We start from the raw sequence: 20,912 nt of genomic DNA, 5'->3' as shown, positions 1-20,912 counted from the left end.
CTTTGTGACCATTGACACTCTGGAGTTCCTTCAACTGTTTTATTGTGCAGGGGAAAATAAACTGAAGGTGTCATTTTGTCCTAGTATTGCAAGCCCAAAGAAAAAATCATTGAATTTCCAATCATTTCCTTCATTAATTATGTCAGGGTTACATATACAGTTTTTTTCCTTGATGCTGAGTAAACTCACCGCTCTCTCTAAATATGACATTTTGAGAGTGACATGTTAAAATGACACGGATAAAGTCGTGTTTTGACTACATATGGACTTTTGAATGCTCACTGTCTTCCTCAGTGATGATGTGAGGGTTCCATATCCTTTTTTTCTTTGATGAACAGTCTTTCCTGCTCTTTCGATGTGTCTCGTCTGAAGCAGCAGCAACAGCGCCCTCTGCGGGTTGCAAAGAAAAGTCTAAAAAGCTTACAGCACCTGGTATTCCCAGGCGGTCCTCCCATCCAAGTACTAACCAGGCCAGACCCTGCTTAGCTTCCGAGATCGGACGAGATCGGGCGTGTTCAGGGTGGTATGGCCGTAAGCAATTGACTCCAGCCACAATACCTCCTTTATACATGTGAATCATCACCATCATCAATTGTCCTGTTGCTTTGCGACCATAGAATCTTGAAGGGTGGTGTGTGTGTGTGTGTGTGTGTAGGGGGGGGGGGGGGTTAAATTGTTCTGAAAAACAAGCTCAAGGTGCAATTTTGTCGATCGTTGCAAGAAAAAAATCATTTGAATTTTCCAAAATTTCCTTCAGCAATATTGTCAGGGTTTCATATCCAGTTGTTGCCTTGATGCAGAGTAAACTCCCTGCTCTTTCATCGCTCTCTCCAAATATGACATTTTGAAAATGATATGTTAATAAAACATGAATAAAGTAGTGTTTTGATGATAAACAAATCTGATGAATGCTCACTTTCTTCCTTCAGTGATGATGTGAGGGTTCCATATCCTTTTTTTCTCTGATGATCAGTCTTTCCTGCTCTTTCCAAGATGTTTCTCACCTGAAGCAGAAGCAACTGCACCATCTGCTGGCGGCAAAGAGAATCATCACCCTAATCCACAGTTTTGTTGCTTTGTGACCATTGACACTCTGGAGTTCCTACAACTGTTTTATTGCGCAGGGAAAATAAACTGAAGGTGTCATTTTGTCCTAGTATTGCAAGCCCAAGAAAAATCATTTGAATTTCCAATCATTTCCTTCATTAATTATGTCAGGGTTACATATACAGTTTTTTTCCTTGATGCTGAGTAAACTCACCGCTCTCTCCAAATAAGACATTTTGAAAATGATATGTTAATAAAACATGAATAAAGTAGTGTTTTGATGATACAAAAATCTGATGAATGCTCACTCTCTTCCTTCAGTGAATTTCCAATCATTTCCTTCATTAATTATGTCAGGGTTACATATACAGTTTTTTTCCTTGATGCTGAGTAAACTCACCGCTCTCTCTAAATATGACATTTTGAGAGTGACATGTTAAAATGACACGGATAAAGTAGTGTTTTGACTACATATGGACTTTTGAATGCTCACTGTCTTCCTTCAGTGATGATTGTGAGGGTTCCATATCCTTTTTTTCTTTGATGAACAGTCTTTCCTGCTCTTTCCAAGATGTGTCTCGTCTGAAGCAGCATCAACAGCGCCCTCTGCGGGTTGCAAAGAAAAGTCTAAAAAGCTTACAGCACCTGGTATTCCCAGGCGGTCTCCCATCCAAGTACTAACCAGGCCCGACCCTGCTTAGCTTCCGAGATCGGACGAGATCGGGCGTGTTCAGGGTGGTATGGCCGTAAGCGATTGACTCCAGCCACAATACCTCCTTTATACATGTGAATCATCACCATCATCAATTGTCCTGTTGCTTTGCGACCATAGAATCTTGAAGGGTGTGTGTGTGTGTGTGTGGGGGGGGGGGGGATTAAATTGTTCTGAAAAACAAGCTCAAGGTGCAATTTTGTCGATCGTTGCAAGAAAAAAATCATTTGAATTTTCCAAAATTTCCTTCAGCACTATTGTCAGGGTTTCATATCCAGTTGTTTCCTTGATGCAGAGGAAACTCCCTGCTCTTTCATCGCTCTCTCCAAATAAGACATTTTGAAAATGATATGTTAATAAAACATAAATAAAGTAGTGTTTTGATGATAAACAAATCTGATGAATGCTCACTTTCTTCCTTCAGTGATGATGTGAGGGTTCCATATCCTTTTTTTCTCTGATGATCAGTCTTTCCTGCTCTTTCCAAGATGTTTCTCACCTGAAGCAGAAGCAACTGCACCATCTGCTGGCGGCAAAGAGAATCATCACCCTAATCCACAGTTTTGTTGCTTTGTGACCATTGACACTCTGGAGTTCCTTCAACTGTTTTATTGTGCAGGGAAAATAAACTGAAGGTGTCATTTTGTCCTAGTATTGCAAGCCCAAAGAAAAATCATTTGAATTTCCAATCATTTCCTTCATTAATTATGTCAGGGTTACATATACAGTTTTTTTCCTTGATGCTGAGTAAACTCACCGCTCTCTCTAAATATGACATTTTGAGAGTGACATGTTAAAATGACACGGATAAAGTAGTGTTTTGACTACATATGGACTTTTGAATGCTCACTGTCTTCCTTCAGTGATGATGTGAGGGTTCCATATCCTTTTTTTCTTTGATGAACAGTCTTTCCTGCTCTTTCCAAGATGTGTCTCGTCTGAAGCAGCAGCAACAGCGCCCTCTGCGGGTTGCAAAGAAAAGTCTAAAAAGCTTACAGCACCTGATATTCCCAGGCGGTCTCCCATCCAAGTACTAACCAGGCCCGACCCTGCTTAGCTTCCGAGATCGGACGAGATCGGGCGTGTTCAGGGTGGTATGGCCGTAAGCAATTGACTCCAGCCACAATACCTCCTTTATACATGTGAATCATCACCATCATCAATTGTCCTGTTGCTTTGCGACCATAGAATCTTGAAGGGTGTGTGTGTGTGTGTGTGTGTAGGGGGGGGGGGGGGGGTTAAATTGTTCTGAAAAACAAGCTCAAGGTGCAATTTTGTCGATCGTTGCAAGAAAAAAATCATTTGAATTTTCCAAAATTTCCTTCAGCAATATTGTCAGGGTTTCATATCCAGTTGTTGCCTTGATGCAGAGGAAACTCCCTGCTCTTTCATCGCTCTCTCCAAATAAGACAATTTGAAAATGATATGTTAATAAAACATGAATAAAGTAGTGTTTTGATGATAAACAAATCTGATGAATGCTCACTTTCTTCCTTCAGTGATGATGTGAGGGTTCCATATCCTTTTTTTCTCTGATGATCAGTCTTTCCTGCTCTTTCCAAGATGTTTCTCACCTGAAGCAGAAGCAACTGCACCATCTGCTGGCGGCAAAGAGAATCATCACCCTAATCCACAGTTTTGTTGCTTTGTGACCATTGACACTCTGGAGTTCCTACAACTGTTTTATTGCGCAGGGAAAATAAACTGAAGGTGTCATTTTGTCCTAGTATTGCAAGCCCAAAGAAAAATCATTTGAATTTCCAATCATTTCCTTCATTAATTATGTCAGGGTTACATATACAGTTTTTTTCCTTGATGCTGAGTAAACTCACCGCTCTCTCCAAATAAGACATTTTGAAAATGATATGTTAATAAAACATGAATAAAGTAGTGTTTTGATGATACAAAAATCTGATGAATGCTCACTCTCTTCCTTCAGTGAATTTCCAATCATTTCCTTCATTAATTATGTCAGGGTTACATATACAGTTTTTTTCCTTGATGCTGAGTAAACTCACCGCTCTCTCTAAATATGACATTTTGAGAGTGACATGTTAAAATGACACGGATAAAGTAGTGTTTTGACTACATATGGACTTTTGAATGCTCACTGTCTTCCTTCAGTGATGATGTGAGGGTTCCATATCCTTTTTTTCTTTGATGAACAGTCTTTCCTGCTCTTTCCAAGATGTGTCTCGTCTGAAGCAGCATCAACAGCGCCCTCTGCGGGTTGCGAAGAAAAGTCTAAAAAGCTTACAGCACCTGGTATTCCCAGGCGGTCTCCCATCCAAGTACTAACCAGGCCCGACCCTGCTTAGCTTCCGAGATCGGACGAGATCGGGCGTGTTCAGGGTGGTATGGCCGTAAGCGATTGACTCCAGCCACAATACCTCCTTTATACATGTGAATCATCACCATCATCAATTGTCCTGTTGCTTTGCGACCATAGAATCTTGAAGGGTGTGTGTGTGTGTGTGTGGGGGGGGGGGGGATTAAATTGTTCTGAAAAACAAGCTCAAGGTGCAATTTTGTCGATCGTTGCAAGAAAAAAATCATTTGAATTTTCCAAAATTTCCTTCAGCACTATTGTCAGGGTTTCATATCCAGTTGTTTCCTTGATGCAGAGGAAACTCCCTGCTCTTTCATCGCTCTCTCCAAATAAGACATTTTGAAAATGATATGTTAATAAAACATAAATAAAGTAGTGTTTTGATGATAAACAAATCTGATGAATGCTCACTTTCTTCCTTCAGTGATGATGTGAGGGTTCCATATCCTTTTTTTCTCTGATGATCAGTCTTTCCTGCTCTTTCCAAGATGTTTCTCACCTGAAGCAGAAGCAACTGCACCATCTGCTGGCGGCAAAGAGAATCATCACCCTAATCCACAGTTTTGTTGCTTTGTGACCATTGACACTCTGGAGTTCCTTCAACTGTTTTATTGTGCAGGGAAAATAAACTGAAGGTGTCATTTTGTCCTAGTATTGCAAGCCCAAAGAAAAATCATTTGAATTTCCAATCATTTCCTTCATTAATTATGTCAGGGTTACATATACAGTTTTTTTCCTTGATGCTGAGTAAACTCACCGCTCTCTCTAAATATGACATTTTGAGAGTGACATGTTAAAATGACACGGATAAAGTAGTGTTTTGACTACATATGGACTTTTGAATGCTCACTGTCTTCCTTCAGTGATGATGTGAGGGTTCCATATCCTTTTTTTCTTTGATGAACAGTCTTTCCTGCTCTTTCCAAGATGTGTCTCGTCTGAAGCAGCAGCAACAGCGCCCTCTGCGGGTTGCAAAGAAAAGTCTAAAAAGCTTACAGCACCTGATATTCCCAGGCGGTCTCCCATCCAAGTACTAACCAGGCCCGACCCTGCTTAGCTTCCGAGATCGGACGAGATCGGGCGTGTTCAGGGTGGTATGGCCGTAAGCAATTGACTCCAGCCACAATACCTCCTTTATACATGTGAATCATCACCATCATCAATTGTCCTGTTGCTTTGCGACCATAGAATCTTGAAGGGTGTGTGTGTGTGTGTGTGTGTAGGGGGGGGGGGGGGGGTTAAATTGTTCTGAAAAACAAGCTCAAGGTGCAATTTTGTCGATCGTTGCAAGAAAAAAATCATTTGAATTTTCCAAAATTTCCTTCAGCAATATTGTCAGGGTTTCATATCCAGTTGTTGCCTTGATGCAGAGGAAACTCCCTGCTCTTTCATCGCTCTCTCCAAATAAGACAATTTGAAAATGATATGTTAATAAAACATGAATAAAGTAGTGTTTTGATGATAAACAAATCTGATGAATGCTCACTTTCTTCCTTCAGTGATGATGTGAGGGTTCCATATCCTTTTTTTCTCTGATGATCAGTCTTTCCTGCTCTTTCCAAGATGTTTCTCACCTGAAGCAGAAGCAACTGCACCATCTGCTGGCGGCAAAGAGAATCATCACCCTAATCCACAGTTTTGTTGCTTTGTGACCATTGACACTCTGGAGTTCCTACAACTGTTTTATTGCGCAGGGAAAATAAACTGAAGGTGTCATTTTGTCCTAGTATTGCAAGCCCAAAGAAAAATCATTTGAATTTCCAATCATTTCCTTCATTAATTATGTCAGGGTTACATATACAGTTTTTTTCCTTGATGCTGAGTAAACTCACCGCTCTCTCCAAATAAGACATTTTGAAAATGATATGTTAATAAAACATGAATAAAGTAGTGTTTTGATGATACAAAAATCTGATGAATGCTCACTCTCTTCCTTCAGTGAATTTCCAATCATTTCCTTCATTAATTATGTCAGGGTTACATATACAGTTTTTTTCCTTGATGCTGAGTAAACTCACCGCTCTCTCTAAATATGACATTTTGAGAGTGACATGTTAAAATGACACGGATAAAGTAGTGTTTTGACTACATATGGACTTTTGAATGCTCACTGTCTTCCTTCAGTGATGATGTGAGGGTTCCATATCCTTTTTTTCTTTGATGAACAGTCTTTCCTGCTCTTTCCAAGATGTGTCTCGTCTGAAGCAGCATCAACAGCGCCCTCTGCGGGTTGCGAAGAAAAGTCTAAAAAGCTTACAGCACCTGGTATTCCCAGGCGGTCTCCCATCCAAGTACTAACCAGGCCCGACCCTGCTTAGCTTCCGAGATCGGACGAGATCGGGCGTGTTCAGGGTGGTATGGCCGTAAGCGATTGACTCCAGCCACAATACCTCCTTTATACATGTGAATCATCACCATCATCAATTGTCCTGTTGCTTTGCGACCATAGAATCTTGAAGGGTGTGTGTGTGTGTGTGTGGGGGGGGGGGGATTAAATTGTTCTGAAAAACAAGCTCAAGGTGCAATTTTGTCGATCGTTGCAAGAAAAAAATCATTTGAATTTTCCAAAATTTCCTTCAGCACTATTGTCAGGGTTTCATATCCAGTTGTTTCCTTGATGCAGAGGAAACTCCCTGCTCTTTCATCGCTCTCTCCAAATAAGACATTTTGAAAATGATATGTTAATAAAACATAAATAAAGTAGTGTTTTGATGATAAACAAATCTGATGAATGCTCACTTTCTTCCTTCAGTGATGATGTGAGGGTTCCATATCCTTTTTTTCTCTGATGATCAGTCTTTCCTGCTCTTTCCAAGATGTTTCTCACCTGAAGCAGAAGCAACTGCACCATCTGCTGGCGGCAAAGAGAATCATCACCCTAATCCACAGTTTTGTTGCTTTGTGACCATTGACACTCTGGAGTTCCTTCAACTGTTTTATTGTGCAGGGAAAATAAACTGAAGGTGTCATTTTGTCCTAGTATTGCAAGCCCAAAGAAAAATCATTTGAATTTCCAATCATTTCCTTCATTAATTATGTCAGGGTTACATATACAGTTTTTTTCCTTGATGCTGAGTAAACTCACCGCTCTCTCTAAATATGACATTTTGAGAGTGACATGTTAAAATGACACGGATAAAGTAGTGTTTTGACTACATATGGACTTTTGAATGCTCACTGTCTTCCTTCAGTGATGATGTGAGGGTTCCATATCCTTTTTTTCTTTGATGAACAGTCTTTCCTGCTCTTTCCAAGATGTGTCTCGTCTGAAGCAGCAGCAACAGCGCCCTCTGCGGGTTGCAAAGAAAAGTCTAAAAAGCTTACAGCACCTGATATTCCCAGGCGGTCTCCCATCCAAGTACTAACCAGGCCCGACCCTGCTTAGCTTCCGAGATCGGACGAGATCGGGCGTGTTCAGGGTGGTATGGCCGTAAGCAATTGACTCCAGCCACAATACCTCCTTTATACATGTGAATCATCACCATCATCAATTGTCCTGTTGCTTTGCGACCATAGAATCTTGAAGGGTGTGTGTGTGTGTGTGTGTGTAGGGGGGGGGGGGGGGTTAAATTGTTCTGAAAAACAAGCTCAAGGTGCAATTTTGTCGATCGTTGCAAGAAAAAAATCATTTGAATTTTCCAAAATTTCCTTCAGCAATATTGTCAGGGTTTCATATCCAGTTGTTGCCTTGATGCAGAGGAAACTCCCTGCTCTTTCATCGCTCTCTCCAAATAAGACAATTTGAAAATGATATGTTAATAAAACATGAATAAAGTAGTGTTTTGATGATAAACAAATCTGATGAATGCTCACTTTCTTCCTTCAGTGATGATGTGAGGGTTCCATATCCTTTTTTTCTCTGATGATCAGTCTTTCCTGCTCTTTCCAAGATGTTTCTCACCTGAAGCAGAAGCAACTGCACCATCTGCTGGCGGCAAAGAGAATCATCACCCTAATCCACAGTTTTGTTGCTTTGTGACCATTGACACTCTGGAGTTCCTACAACTGTTTTATTGCGCAGGGAAAATAAACTGAAGGTGTCATTTTGTCCTAGTATTGCAAGCCCAAAGAAAAATCATTTGAATTTCCAATCATTTCCTTCATTAATTATGTCAGGGTTACATATACAGTTTTTTTCCTTGATGCTGAGTAAACTCACCGCTCTCTCCAAATAAGACATTTTGAAAATGATATGTTAATAAAACATGAATAAAGTAGTGTTTTGACTACATATGGACTTTTGAATGCTCACTGTCTTCCTTCAGTGATGATGTGAGGGTTCCATATCCTTTTTTTCTTTGATGAACAGTCTTTCCTGCTCTTTCCAAGATGTGTCTCGTCTGAAGCAGCATCAACAGCGCCCTCTGCGGGTTGCGAAGAAAAGTCTAAAAAGCTTACAGCACCTGGTATTCCCAGGCGGTCTCCCATCCAAGTACTAACCAGGCCCGACCCTGCTTAGCTTCCGAGATCGGACGAGATCGGGCGTGTTCAGGGTGGTATGGCCGTAAGCGATTGACTCCAGCCACAATACCTCCTTTATACATGTGAATCATCACCATCATCAATTGTCCTGTTGCTTTGCGACCATAGAATCTTGAAGGGTGTGTGTGTGTGTGTGTGGGGGGGGGGGGGATTAAATTGTTCTGAAAAACAAGCTCAAGGTGCAATTTTGTCGATCGTTGCAAGAAAAAAATCATTTGAATTTTCCAAAATTTCCTTCAGCAATATTGTCAGGGTTTCATATCCAGTTGTTTCCTTGATGCAGAGGAAACTCCCTGCTCTTTCATCGCTCTCTCCAAATAAGACAATTTGAAAATGATATGTTAATAAAACATGAATAAAGTAGTGTTTTGATGATACAAAAATCTGATGAATGCTCACTCTCTTCCTTCAGTGAATTTCCAATCATTTCCTTCATTAATTATGTCAGGGTTACATATACAGTTTTTTTCCTTGATGCTGAGTAAACTCACCGCTCTCTCTAAATATGACATTTTGAGAGTGACATGTTAAAATGACACGGATAAAGTCGTGTTTTGACTACATATGGACTTTTGAATGCTCACTGTCTTCCTTCAGTGATGATGTGAGGGTTCCATATCCTTTTTTTCTTTGATGAACAGTCTTTCCTGCTCTTTCCAAGATGTGTCTCGTCTGAAGCAGCAGCAACAGCGCCCTCTGCGGGTTGCAAAGAAAAGTCTAAAAAGCTTACAGCACCTGGTATTCCCAGGCGGTCTCCCATCCAAGTACTAACCAGGCCCGACCCTGCTTAGCTTCCGAGATCGGACGAGATCGGGCGTGTTCAGGGTGGTATGGCCGTAAGCGATTGACTCCAGCCACAATACCTCCTTTATACATGTCAATCATCACCATCATCAATTGTCCTGTTGCTTTGCGACCATAGAATCTTGAAGGGTGTGTGTGTGTGTGTGTGTGTAGGGGGGGGGGGGGGTTAAATTGTTCTGAAAAACAAGCTCAAGGTGCAATTTTGTCGATCGTTGCAAGAAAAAAATCATTTGAATTTTCCAAAATTTCCTTCAGCAATATTGTCAGGGTTTCATATCCAGTTGTTTCCTTGATGCAGAGGAAACTCCCTGCTCTTTCATCGCTCTCTCCAAATAAGACAATTTGAAAATGATATGTTAATAAAACATGAATAAAGTAGTGTTTTGATGATAAACAAATCTGATGAATGCTCACTCTCTTCCTTCAGTGATGATGTGAGGGTTCCATATCCTTTTTTTCTTTGATGAACAGTCTTTCCTGCTCTTTCCAAGATGTGTCTCGTCTGAAGCAGCATCAACAGCGCCCTCTGCGGGTTGCAAAGAGAATCATCACCCTAATCCACAGTTTTGTTGCTTTGTGACCATTGACACTCTGGAGTTCCTTCAACTGTTTTATTGTGCAGGGAAAATAAACTGAAGGTGTCATTTTGTCCTAGTATTGCAAGCCCAAAGAAAAATCATTTGAATTTCCAATCATTTCCTTCATTAATTATGTCAGGGTTACATATACAGTTTTTTTCCTTGATGCTGAGTAAACTCACCGCTCTCTCTAAATATGACATTTTGAGAGTGACATGTTAAAATGACACGGATAAAGTCGTGTTTTGACTACATATGGACTTTTGAATGCTCACTGTCTTCCTTCAGTGATGATGTGAGGGTTCCATATCCTTTTTTTCTTTGATGAACAGTCTTTCCTGCTCTTTCCAAGATGTGTCTCGTCTGAAGCAGCAGCAACAGCGCCCTCTGCGGGTTGCAAAGAAAAGTCTAAAAAGCTTACAGCACCTGGTATTCCCAGGCGGTCTCCCATCCAAGTACTAACCAGGCCCGACCCTGCTTAGCTTCCGAGATCGGACGAGATCGGGCGTGTTCAGGGTGGTATGGCCGTAAGCGATTGACTCCAGCCACAATACCTCCTTTATACATGTCAATCATCACCATCATCAATTGTCCTGTTGCTTTGCGACCATAGAATCTTGAAGGGTGTGTGTGTGTGTGTGTGTGTAGGGGGGGGGGGGGGGTTAAATTGTTCTGAAAAACAAGCTCAAGGTGCAATTTTGTCGATCGTTGCAAGAAAAAAATCATTTGAATTTTCCAAAATTTCCTTCAGCAATATTGTCAGGGTTTCATATCCAGTTGTTTCCTTGATGCAGAGGAAACTCCCTGCTCTTTCATCGCTCTCTCCAAATAAGACAATTTGAAAATGATATGTTAATAAAACATGAATAAAGTAGTGTTTTGATGATAAACAAATCTGATGAATGCTCACTCTCTTCCTTCAGTGATGATGTGAGGGTTCCATATCCTTTTTTTCTTTGATGAACAGTCTTTCCTGCTCTTTCCAAGATGTGTCTCGTCTGAAGCAGCATCAACAGCGCCCTCTGCGGGTTGCAAAGAGAATCATCACCCTAATCCACAGTTTTGTTGCTTTGTGACCATTGACACTCTGGAGTTCCTTCAACTGTTTTATTGTGCAGGGAAAATAAACTGAAGGTGTCATTTTGTCCTAGTATTGCAAGCCCAAAGAAAAATCATTTGAATTTCCAATCATTTCCTTCATTAATTATGTCAGGGTTACATATACAGTTTTTTTCCTTGATGCTGAGTAAACTCACCGCTCTCTCTAAATATGACATTTTGAGAGTGACATGTTAAAATGACACGGATAAAGTCGTGTTTTGACTACATATGGACTTTTGAATGCTCACTGTCTTCCTTCAGTGATGATGTGAGGGTTCCATATCCTTTTTTTCTTTGATGAACAGTCTTTCCTGCTCTTTCCAAGATGTGTCTCGTCTGAAGCAGCAGCAACAGCGCCCTCTGCGGGTTGCAAAGAAAAGTCTAAAAAGCTTACAGCACCTGGTATTCCCAGGCGGTCTCCCATCCAAGTACTAACCAGGCCCGACCCTGCTTAGCTTCCGAGATCGGACGAGATCGGGCGTGTTCAGGGTGGTATGGCCGTAAGCGATTGACTCCAGCCACAATACCTCCTTTATACATGTCAATCATCACCATCATCAATTGTCCTGTTGCTTTGCGACCATAGAATCTTGAAGGGTGTGTGTGTGTGTGTGTAGGGGGGGGGGGGGATTAAATTGTTCTGAAAAACAAGCTCAAGGTGCAATTTTGTCGATCGTTGCAAGAAAAAAATCATTTGAATTTTCCAAAATTTCCTTCAGCAATATTGTCAGGGTTTCATATCCAGTTGTTTCCTTGATGCAGAGGAAACTCCCTGCTCTTTCATCGCTCTCTCCAAATATGACATTTTGAAAATGATATGTTAATAAAACATGAATAAAGTAGTGTTTTGATGATAAACAAATCTGATGAATGCTCACTTTCTTCCTTCAGTGATGATGTGAGGGTTCCATATCCTTTTTTTCTTTGATGAACAGTCTTTCCTGCTCTTTCCAAGATGTGTCTCGTCTGAAGCAGCATCAACAGCGCCCTCTGCGGGTTGCAAAGAGAATCATCACCCTAATCCACAGTTTTGTTGCTTTGTGACCATTGACACTCTGGAGTTCCTTCAACTGTTTTATTGTGCAGGGAAAATAAACTGAAGGTGTCATTTTGTCCTAGTATTACAAGCCCAAAGAAAAATCATTTGAATTTCCAATCATTTCCTTCATTAATTATGTCAGGGTTACATATACAGTTTTTTTCCTTGATGCTGAGTAAACTCACCGCTCTCTCTAAATATGACATTTTGAGAGTGACATGTTAAAATGACACGGATAAAGTAGTGTTTTGACTACATATGGACTTTTGAATGCTCACTGTCTTCCTTCAGTGATGATGTGAGGGTTCCATATCCTTTTTTTCTTTGATGAACAGTCTTTCCTGCTCTTTCCAAGATGTGTCTCGTCTGAAGCAGCAGCAACAGCGCCCTCTGCGGGTTGCAAAGAAAAGTCTAAAAAGCTTACAGCACCTGGTATTCCCAGGCGGTCTCCCATCCAAGTACTAACCAGGCCCGACCCTGCTTAGCTTCCGAGATCGGACGAGATCGGGCGTGTTCAGGGTGGTATGGCCGTAAGCGATTGACTCCAGCCACAATACCTCCTTTATACATGTCAATCATCACCATCATCAATTGTCCTGTTGCTTTGCGACCATAGAATCTTGAAGGGTGTGTGTGTGTGTGTGTGTGTGTGTGTGTGTGTGTAGGGGGGGGGGGGTTAAATTGTTCTGAAAAACAAGCTCAAGGTGCAATTTTGTCGATCGTTGCAAGAAAAAAATCATTTGAATTTTCCAAAATTTCCTTCAGCAATATTGTCAGGGTTTCATATCCAGTTGTTTCCTTGATGCAGAGGAAACTCCCTGCTCTTTCATCGCTCTCTCCAAATATGACATTTTGAAAATGATATGTTAATAAAACATGAATAAAGTAGTGTTTTGATGATAAACAAATCTGATGAATGCTCACTTTCTTCCTTCAGTGATGATGTGAGGGTTCCATATCCTTTTTTTCTTTGATGAACAGTCTTTCCTGCTCTTTCCAAGATGTGTCTCGTCTGAAGCAGCATCAACAGCGCCCTCTGCGGGTTGCAAAGAGAATCATCACCCTAATCCACAGTTTTGTTGCTTTGTGACCATTGACACTCTGGAGTTCCTTCAACTGTTTTATTGTGCAGGGAAAATAAACTGAAGGTGTCATTTTGTCCTAGTATTACAAGCCCAAAGAAAAATCATTTGAATTTCCAATCATTTCCTTCATTAATTATGTCAGGGTTACATATACAGTTTTTTTCCTTGATGCTGAGTAAACTCACCGCTCTCTCTAAATATGACATTTTGAGAGTGACATGTTAAAATGACACGGATAAAGTAGTGTTTTGACTACATATGGACTTTTGAATGCTCACTGTCTTCCTTCAGTGATGATGTGAGGGTTCCATATCCTTTTTTTCTTTGATGAACAGTCTTTCCTGCTCTTTCCAAGATGTGTCTCGTCTGAAGCAGCATCAACAGCGCCCTCTGCGGGTTGCAAAGAAAAGTCTAAAAAGCTTACAGCACCTGGTATTCCCAGGCGGTCTCCCATCCAAGTACTAACCAGGCCCGACCCTGCTTAGCTTCCGAGATCGGACGAGATCGGGCGTGTTCAGGGTGGTATGGCCGTAAGCGATTGACTCCAGCCACAATACCTCCTTTATACATGTCAATCATCACCATCATCAATTGTCCTGTTGCTTTGCGACCATAGAATCTTGAAGGGTGTGTGTGTGTGTGTGTGTGTGTAGGGGGGGGGGGGGGTTAAATTGTTCTGAAAAACAAGCTCAAGGTGCAATTTTGTCGATCGTTGCAAGAAAAAAATCATTTGAATTTTCCAAAATTTCCTTCAGCAATATTGTCAGGGTTTCATATCCAGTTGTTTCCTTGATGCAGAGGAAACTCCCTGCTCTTTCATCGCTCTCTCCAAATAAGACAATTTGAAAATGATATGTTAATAAAACATGAATAAAGTAGTGTTTTGATGATAAACAAATCTGATGAATGCTCACTTTCTTCCTTCAGTGATGATGTGAGGGTTCCATATCCTTTTTTTCTTTGATGAACAGTCTTTCCTGCTCTTTCCAAGATGTGTCTCGTCTGAAGCAGCATCAACAGCGCCCTCTGCGGGTTGCAAAGAGAATCATCACCCTAATCCACAGTTTTGTTGCTTTGTGACCATTGACACTCTGGAGTTCCTTCAACTGTTTTATTGTGCAGGGAAAATAAACTGAAGGTGTCATTTTGTCCTAGTATTACAAGCCCAAAGAAAAATCATTTGAATTTCCAATCATTTCCTTCATTAATTATGTCAGGGTTACATATACAGTTTTTTTCCTTGATGCTGAGTAAACTCACCGCTCTCTCTAAATATGACATTTTGAGAGTGACATGTTAAAATGACACGGATAAAGTAGTGTTTTGACTACATATGGACTTTTGAATGCTCACTGTCTTCCTTCAGTGATGATGTGAGGGTTCCATATCCTTTTTTTCTTTGATGAACAGTCTTTCCTGCTCTTTCCAAGATGTGTCTCGTCTGAAGCAGCATCAACAGCGCCCTCTGCGGGTTGCAAAGAAAAGTCTAAAAAGCTTACAGCACCTGGTATTCCCAGGCGGTCTCCCATCCAAGTACTAACCAGGCCCGACCCTGCTTAGCTTCCGAGATCGGACGAGATCGGGCGTGTTCAGGGTGGTATGGCCGTAAGCGATTGACTCCAGCCACAATACCTCCTTTATACATGTCAATCATCACCATCATCAATTGTCCTGTTGCTTTGCGACCATAGAATCTTGAAGGGTGTGTGTGTGTGTGTGTGTGTGTAGGGGGGGGGGGGGTTAAATTGTTCTGAAAAACAAGCTCAAGGTGCAATTTTGTCGATCGTTGCAAGAAAAAAATCATTTGAATTTTCCAAAATTTCCTTCAGCAATATTGTCAGGGTTTCATATCCAGTTGTTTCCTTGATGCAGAGGAAACTCCCTGCTCTTTCATCGCTCTCTCCAAATAAGACAATTTGAAAATGATATGTTAATAAAACATGAATAAAGTAGTGTTTTGATGATAAACAAATCTGATGAATGCTCACTCTCTTCCTTCAGTGATGATGTGAGGGTTCCATATCCTTTTTTTCTTTGATGAACAGTCTTTCCTGCTCTTTCCAAGATGTGTCTCGTCTGAAGCAGCATCAACAGCGCCCTCTGCGGGTTGCAAAGAGAATCATCACCCTAATCCACAGTTTTGTTGCTTTGTGACCATTGACACTCTGGAGTTCCTTCAACTGTTTTATTGTGCAGGGAAAATAAACTGAAGGTGTCATTTTGTCCTAGTATTGCAAGCCCAAAGAAAAATCATTTGAATTTCCAATCATTTCCTTCATTAATTATGTCAGGGTTACATATACAGTTTTTTTCCTTGATGCTGAGTAAACTCACCGCTCTCTCTAAATATGACATTTTGAGAGTGACATGTTAAAATGACACGGATAAAGTAGTGTTTTGACTACATATGGACTTTTGAATGCTCACTGTCTTCCTTCAGTGATGATGTGAGGGTTCCATATCCTTTTTTTCTTTGATGAACAGTCTTTCCTGCTCTTTCCAAGATGTGTCTCGTCTGAAGCAGCATCAACAGCGCCCTCTGCGGGTTGCAAAGAAAAGTCTAAAAAGCTTACAGCACCTGGTATTCCCAGGCGGTCTCCCATCCAAGTACTAACCAGGCCCGACCCTGCTTAGCTTCCGAGATCGGACGAGATCGGGCGTGTTCAGGGTGGTATGGCCGTAAGCGATTGACTCCAGCCACAATACCTCCTTTATACATGTCAATCATCACCATCATCAATTGTCCTGTTGCTTTGCGACCATAGAATCTTGAAGGGTGTGTGTGTGTGTGTGTGTGTGTAGGGGGGGGGGGGGGGTTAAATTGTTCTGAAAAACAAGCTCAAGGTGCAATTTTGTCGATCGTTGCAAGAAAAAAATCATTTGAATTTTCCAAAATTTCCTTCAGCACTATTGTCAGGGTTTCATATCCAGTTGTTTCCTTGATGCAGAGGAAACTCCCTGCTCTTTCATCGCTCTCTCCAAATAAGACAATTTGAAAATGATATGTTAATAAAACATGAATAAAGTAGTGTTTTGATGATAAACAAATCTGATGAATGCTCACTCTCTTCCTTCAGTGATGATGTGAGGGTTCCATATCCTTTTTTTCTTTGATGAACAGTCTTTCCTGCTCTTTCCAAGATGTGTCTCGTCTGAAGCAGCATCAACAGCGCCCTCTGCGGGTTGCAAAGAGAATCATCACCCTAATCCACAGTTTTGTTGCTTTGTGACCATTGACACTCTGGAGTTCCTTCAACTGTTTTATTGTGCAGGGAAAATAAACTGAAGGTGTCATTTTGTCCTAGTATTGCAAGCCCAAAGAAAAATCATTTGAATTTCCAATCATTTCCTTCATTAATTATGTCAGGGTTACATATACAGTTTTTTTCCTTGATGCTGAGTAAACTCACCGCTCTCTCTAAATATGACATTTTGAGAGTGACATGTTAAAATGACACGGATAAAGTCGTGTTTTGACTACATATGGACTTTTGAATGCTCACTGTCTTCCTTCAGTGATGATGTGAGGGTTCCATATCCTTTTTTTCTTTGATGAACAGTCTTTCCTGCTCTTTCCAAGATGTGTCTCGTCTGAAGCAGCAGCAACAGCGCCCTCTGCGGGTTGCAAAGAAAAGTCTAAAAAGCTTACAGCACCTGGTATTCCCAGGCGGTCTCCCATCCAAGTACTAACCAGGCCCGACCCTGCTTAGCTTCCGAGATCGGACGAGATCGGGCGTGTTCAGGGTGGTATGGCCGTAAGCGATTGACTCCAGCCACAATACCTCCTTTATAAATGTCAATCATCACCATCATCAATTGTCCTGTTGCTTTGCGACCATAGAATCTTGAAGGGTGTGTGTGTGTGTGTGTGTGTGTAGGGGGGGGGGGGTTAAATTGTTCTGAAAAACAAGCTCAAGGTGCAATTTTGTCGATCGTTGCAAGAAAAAAATCTTTTGAATTTTCCAAAATTTCCTTCAGCAATATTGTCAGGGTTTCATATCCAGTTGTTTCCTTGATGCAGAGGAAACTCCCTGCTCTTTCATCGCTCTCTCCAAATAAGACAATTTGAAAATGATATGTTAATAAAACATGAATAAAGTAGTGTTTTGATGATACAAAAATCTGATGAATGCTCACTCTCTTCCTTCAGTGAATTTCCAATCATTTCCTTCATTAATTATGTCAGGGTTACATATACAGTTTTTTTCCTTGATGCTGAGTAAACTCACCGCTCTCTCTAAATATGACATTTTGAGAGTGACATGTTAAAATGACACGGATAAAGTCGTGTTTTGACTACATATGGACTTTTGAATGCTCACTGTCTTCCTTCAGTGATGATGTGAGGGTTCCATATCCTTTTTTTCTTTGATGAACAGTCTTTCCTGCTCTTTCCAAGATGTGTCTCGTCTGAAGCAGCAGCAACAGCGCCCTCTGCGGGTTGCAAAGAAAAGTCTAAAAAGCTTACAGCACCTGGTATTCCCAGGCGGTCTCCCATCCAAGTACTAACCAGGCCCGACCCTGCTTAGCTTCCGAGATCGGACGAGATCGGGCGTGTTCAGGGTGGTATGGCCGTAAGCGATTGACTCCAGCCACAATACCTCCTTTATAAATGTCAATCATCACCATCATCAATTGTCCTGTTGCTTTGCGACCATAGAATCTTGAAGGGTGTGTGTGTGTGTGTGTGTGTGTAGGGGGGGGGGGGGGTTAAATTGTTCTGAAAAACAAGCTCAAGGTGCAATTTTGTCGATCGTTGCAAGAAAAAAATCTTTTGAATTTTCCAAAATTTCCTTCAGCAATATTGTCAGGGTTTCATATCCAGTTGTTTCCTTGATGCAGAGGAAACTCCCTGCTCTTTCATCGCTCTCTCCAAATAAGACAATTTGAAAATGATATGTTAATAAAACATGAATAAAGTAGTGTTTTGATGATACAAAAATCTGATGAATGCTCACTCTCTTCCTTCAGTGAATTTCCAATCATTTCCTTCATTAATTATGTCAGGGTTACATATACAGTTTTTTTCCTTGATGCTGAGTAAACTCACCGCTCTCTCTAAATATGACATTTTGAGAGTGACATGTTAAAATGACACGGATAAAGTAGTGTTTTGACTACATATGGACTTTTGAATGCTCACTGTCTTCCTTCAGTGATGATGTGAGGGTTCCATATCCTTTTTTTCTTTGATGAACAGTCTTTCCTGCTCTTTCCAAGATGTGTCTCGTCTGAAGCAGCAGCAACAGCGCCCTCTGCGGGTTGCAAAGAAAAGTCTAAAAAGCTTACAGCACCTGGTATTCCCAGGCGGTCTCCCATCCAAGTACTAACCAGGCCCGACCCTGCTTAGCTTCCGAGATCGGACGAGATCGGGCGTGTTCAGGGTGGTATGGCCGTAAGCGATTGACTCCAGCCACAATACCTCCTTTATAAATGTCAATCATCACCATCATCAATTGTCCTGTTGCTTTGCGACCATAGAATCTTGAAGGGTGTGTGTGTGTGTGTGTGTGTGTGTAGGGGGGGGGGGGTTAAATTGTTCTGAAAAACAAGCTCAAGGTGCAATTTTGTCGATCGTTGCAAGAAAAAAATCTTTTGAATTTTCCAAAATTTCCTTCAGCAATATTGTCAGGGTTTCATATCCAGTTGTTTCCTTGATGCAGAGGAAACTCCCTGCTCTTTCATCGCTCTCTCCAAATAAGACAATTTGAAAGTGATATGTTAATAAAACATGAATAAAGTAGTGTTTTGATGATAAACAAATCTGATGAATGCTCACTCTCTTCCTTCAGTGAATTTCCAATCATTTCCTTCATTAATTATGTCAGGGTTACATATACAGTTTTTTTCCTTGATGCTGAGTAAACTCACCGCTCTCTCTAAATATGACATTTTGAGAGTGACATGTTAAAATGACACGGATAAAGTAGTGTTTTGACTACATATGGACTTTTGAATGCTCACTGTCTTCCTTCAGTGATGATGTGAGGGTTCCATATCCTTTTTTTCTTTGATGAACAGTCTTTCCTGCTCTTTCCAAGATGTGTCTCGTCTGAAGCAGCATCAACAGCGCCCTCTGCGGGTTGCAAAGAAAAGTCTAAAAAGCTTACAGCACCTGGTATTCCCAGGCGGTCTCCCATCCAAGTACTAACCAGGCCCGACCCTGCTTAGCTTCCGAGATCGGACGAGATCGGGCGTGTTCAGGGTGGTATGGCCGTAAGCGATTGACTCCAGCCACAATACCTCCTTTATACATGTCAATCATCACCATCATCAATTGTCCTGTTGCTTTGCGACCATAGAATCTTGAAGGGTGTGTGTGTGTGTGTGTGTGTGTGTGTAGGGGGGGGGGGGGGTTAAATTGTTCTGAAAAACAAGCTCAAGGTGCAATTTTGTCGATCGTTGCAAGAAAAAAATCATTTGAATTTTCCAAAATTTCCTTCAGCAATATTGTCAGGGTTTCATATCCAGTTGTTTCCTTGATGCAGAGGAAACTCCCTGCTCTTTCATCGCTCTCTCCAAATAAGACAATTTGAAAATGATATGTTAATAAAACATGAATAAAGTAGTGTTTTGATGATACAAAAATCTGATGAATGCTCACTCTCTTCCTTCAGTGAATTTCCAATCATTTCCTTCATTAATTATGTCAGGGTTACATATACAGTTTTTTTCCTTGATGCTGAGTAAACTCACCGCTCTCTCTAAATATGACATTTTGAGAGTGACATGTTAAAATGACACGGATAAAGTCGTGTTTTGACTACATATGGACTTTTGAATGCTCACTGTCTTCCTTCAGTGATGATGTGAGGGTTCCATATCCTTTTTTTCTTTGATGAACAGTCTTTCCTGCTCTTTCCAAGATGTGTCTCGTCTGAAGCAGCAGCAACAGCGCCCTCTGCGGGTTGCAAAGAAAAGTCTAAAAAGCTTACAGCACCTGGTATTCCCAGGCGGTCTCCCATCCAAGTACTAACCAGGCCCGACCCTGCTTAGCTTCCGAGATCGGACGAGATCGGGCGTGTTTTTTTTTTTTTTTTTCTTTTATTATCAAAAATAGATTGAATTTACATTTTTTTTACATACATTTGTTTTTTACATCATTCCTTTACATGTTTGCCTCTGTCAGGTCTTAACTTTTAACATGTATACATCACTCGATACAGGAAACACACAAATCAATAAAAACAATAAAACCAACCAAAAACAAAAAGCCCCAAAATAAATCTTAACCAAAATCCATTCTCACCTCATTCACATCTCCATTCGTTATTTCTATGAAGGTGCTCCCGTCCACAAACCCTTTCTGAAAGTCGTCTTTCCCAATGTAGCTGTGCATCACTTTCACATCCCTTTCTGTCAAATTTTTAAAAACATTCCACACGTCACATTTTCTCCTTTCATACTGCGCAGTGTTTCTCCTTAGTTTCACTGCATATCGTGCGTGGCTCAGGACATAGTTTAACAGATTTACATTGCATCCTCTCTTTCTCTCCACCACGCCAAACAACCACAGCTTCTTCCATTCGCTCCTCCCCACAAAGTCTCCCTCCCAGCACCTATTTATTAACTCCCTTATTTTCCCAAAGTACACCCTTAGTTCCCCACATTCAACAAACTCATGCATACATGTCTCCACTCCCACTTCACATACGTCACATTCCTTTCCCACCTCCCGGTCAAACTTGCTCTTTATCAGGTTGTTGTATATCCTGTTGTGCCTTAGCATGTAGTC

The 20,912-nt window shown here is 41.1% G+C and overlaps 19 non-coding genes across 19 annotated transcripts; all 19 read right to left on the bottom strand.

Moving 5' to 3' along the window:
• Window positions 1-417: 417 nt before the first annotated feature.
• On the bottom strand, window positions 418-537 carry LOC138406865 (5S ribosomal RNA). The gene has a single exon (XR_011240267.1). It is a non-coding gene; the product is annotated as a 5S ribosomal RNA (ribosomal RNA).
• A 1,143-nt stretch (window positions 538-1,680) lies between these two features.
• Window positions 1,681-1,799, bottom strand: LOC138406859 (5S ribosomal RNA). Its single transcript, XR_011240261.1, has one exon. It is a non-coding gene; the product is annotated as a 5S ribosomal RNA (ribosomal RNA).
• Window positions 1,800-2,748: 949 nt separating this feature from the next.
• LOC138406863 (5S ribosomal RNA) lies at window positions 2,749-2,867 on the bottom strand. Its single transcript, XR_011240265.1, has one exon. It is a non-coding gene; the product is annotated as a 5S ribosomal RNA (ribosomal RNA).
• Window positions 2,868-4,009: 1,142 nt separating this feature from the next.
• LOC138406857 (5S ribosomal RNA) lies at window positions 4,010-4,128 on the bottom strand. Its single transcript, XR_011240259.1, has one exon. It is a non-coding gene; the product is annotated as a 5S ribosomal RNA (ribosomal RNA).
• A 949-nt stretch (window positions 4,129-5,077) lies between these two features.
• Window positions 5,078-5,196, bottom strand: LOC138406862 (5S ribosomal RNA). The gene has a single exon (XR_011240264.1). It is a non-coding gene; the product is annotated as a 5S ribosomal RNA (ribosomal RNA).
• A 1,142-nt stretch (window positions 5,197-6,338) lies between these two features.
• LOC138406856 (5S ribosomal RNA) lies at window positions 6,339-6,457 on the bottom strand. Its single transcript, XR_011240258.1, has one exon. It is a non-coding gene; the product is annotated as a 5S ribosomal RNA (ribosomal RNA).
• A 948-nt stretch (window positions 6,458-7,405) lies between these two features.
• LOC138406861 (5S ribosomal RNA) lies at window positions 7,406-7,524 on the bottom strand. The gene has a single exon (XR_011240263.1). It is a non-coding gene; the product is annotated as a 5S ribosomal RNA (ribosomal RNA).
• A 955-nt stretch (window positions 7,525-8,479) lies between these two features.
• Window positions 8,480-8,598, bottom strand: LOC138406855 (5S ribosomal RNA). The gene has a single exon (XR_011240257.1). It is a non-coding gene; the product is annotated as a 5S ribosomal RNA (ribosomal RNA).
• A 695-nt stretch (window positions 8,599-9,293) lies between these two features.
• On the bottom strand, window positions 9,294-9,412 carry LOC138406854 (5S ribosomal RNA). Its single transcript, XR_011240256.1, has one exon. It is a non-coding gene; the product is annotated as a 5S ribosomal RNA (ribosomal RNA).
• A 954-nt stretch (window positions 9,413-10,366) lies between these two features.
• Window positions 10,367-10,485, bottom strand: LOC138406853 (5S ribosomal RNA). Its single transcript, XR_011240255.1, has one exon. It is a non-coding gene; the product is annotated as a 5S ribosomal RNA (ribosomal RNA).
• Window positions 10,486-11,440: 955 nt separating this feature from the next.
• Window positions 11,441-11,559, bottom strand: LOC138406852 (5S ribosomal RNA). Its single transcript, XR_011240254.1, has one exon. It is a non-coding gene; the product is annotated as a 5S ribosomal RNA (ribosomal RNA).
• Window positions 11,560-12,509: 950 nt separating this feature from the next.
• Window positions 12,510-12,628, bottom strand: LOC138406851 (5S ribosomal RNA). Its single transcript, XR_011240253.1, has one exon. It is a non-coding gene; the product is annotated as a 5S ribosomal RNA (ribosomal RNA).
• Window positions 12,629-13,594: 966 nt separating this feature from the next.
• Window positions 13,595-13,713, bottom strand: LOC138406850 (5S ribosomal RNA). The gene has a single exon (XR_011240252.1). It is a non-coding gene; the product is annotated as a 5S ribosomal RNA (ribosomal RNA).
• A 956-nt stretch (window positions 13,714-14,669) lies between these two features.
• LOC138406849 (5S ribosomal RNA) lies at window positions 14,670-14,788 on the bottom strand. Its single transcript, XR_011240251.1, has one exon. It is a non-coding gene; the product is annotated as a 5S ribosomal RNA (ribosomal RNA).
• A 955-nt stretch (window positions 14,789-15,743) lies between these two features.
• LOC138406848 (5S ribosomal RNA) lies at window positions 15,744-15,862 on the bottom strand. Its single transcript, XR_011240250.1, has one exon. It is a non-coding gene; the product is annotated as a 5S ribosomal RNA (ribosomal RNA).
• Window positions 15,863-16,819: 957 nt separating this feature from the next.
• LOC138406846 (5S ribosomal RNA) lies at window positions 16,820-16,938 on the bottom strand. Its single transcript, XR_011240248.1, has one exon. It is a non-coding gene; the product is annotated as a 5S ribosomal RNA (ribosomal RNA).
• A 700-nt stretch (window positions 16,939-17,638) lies between these two features.
• LOC138406845 (5S ribosomal RNA) lies at window positions 17,639-17,757 on the bottom strand. Its single transcript, XR_011240247.1, has one exon. It is a non-coding gene; the product is annotated as a 5S ribosomal RNA (ribosomal RNA).
• Window positions 17,758-18,459: 702 nt separating this feature from the next.
• Window positions 18,460-18,578, bottom strand: LOC138406844 (5S ribosomal RNA). The gene has a single exon (XR_011240246.1). It is a non-coding gene; the product is annotated as a 5S ribosomal RNA (ribosomal RNA).
• A 702-nt stretch (window positions 18,579-19,280) lies between these two features.
• Window positions 19,281-19,399, bottom strand: LOC138406843 (5S ribosomal RNA). The gene has a single exon (XR_011240245.1). It is a non-coding gene; the product is annotated as a 5S ribosomal RNA (ribosomal RNA).
• Window positions 19,400-20,912: the final 1,513 nt, after the last annotated feature.

This window comes from Paralichthys olivaceus, chromosome 23, assembly GCF_024713975.1.
Source record: "Paralichthys olivaceus isolate ysfri-2021 chromosome 23, ASM2471397v2, whole genome shotgun sequence".
Taxonomy (NCBI): domain Eukaryota; kingdom Metazoa; phylum Chordata; class Actinopteri; order Pleuronectiformes; family Paralichthyidae; genus Paralichthys; species Paralichthys olivaceus.
This window is presented reverse-complemented; position numbering and strand designations above follow the sequence as displayed.